General features: G+C 44.5%; 1 protein-coding gene across 1 annotated transcript in view; it reads right to left on the minus strand.

Moving 5' to 3' along the window:
* Window positions 1–659, minus strand: part of LOC101633443 (maestro heat-like repeat-containing protein family member 1) — a 56311-nt gene that overhangs the window by 5973 nt on the left and 49679 nt on the right. The window lies entirely within an intron of this gene.

Raw genomic sequence — 659 nt, forward strand, 5'->3', positions numbered from 1 at the left:
AACTTTCCTGTGTCTATGCTAGCACGAAAGAAAACGTATTAAAGGATCAGTGTTCACCTACAAGCTCTCTCTTTGCAATCCTTACCCCTCAGGGACGGGACCCTGCTCGGGGGCTCGTGTGGTCTTGGGCCAGCCCTCGGGGTCTGGCGGGAAGGAGGCCAAAGAGGACTTGGCCAAAGAACAGAGAGAGACCCTGCTTGGAGGTTTTATCTTTTAATTTCAATTAACGAAGTACCATTGCTTTATGTCTTTGTTAATATTCTGGCAATATAGGGCTTCTTCCCTTTGCTGTGGTTTCGTCTTCACTTTCAAGTCAGATTTCATTTGAATAGGATGTCCTGAGGCTTACTAAAAAAAGTATGATGGTCACTTATTTAGGAACTGAAACCTTGATTTATAGATAAAACTGAATTCTATCCATTACTTATCTGAGGTGACAGCCAGTGACAAAGCCAGGCCAGAGGTCAACCAGACTGGAATGGCCACAATGGCCCAGTCTTGCCCTGCCCTTGCCCATCTAATTGAATCTCTTTGTGCACAGAATTATAAGCAAGAATATAAACTACTGAAGCCATCAGGAGAGAATGAGTGAAAGGAAAAGATGAATGAGGAACTTGAAAACCTGTGGGGCAATTCTAGCACATGGTGCGATGGCAGCA

Source organism: Condylura cristata, unplaced genomic scaffold, assembly GCF_000260355.1.
Source record: "Condylura cristata isolate star-nosed mole 26May11 unplaced genomic scaffold, ConCri1.0 scaffold00034, whole genome shotgun sequence".
Lineage (NCBI taxonomy): Eukaryota > Metazoa > Chordata > Mammalia > Eulipotyphla > Talpidae > Condylura > Condylura cristata.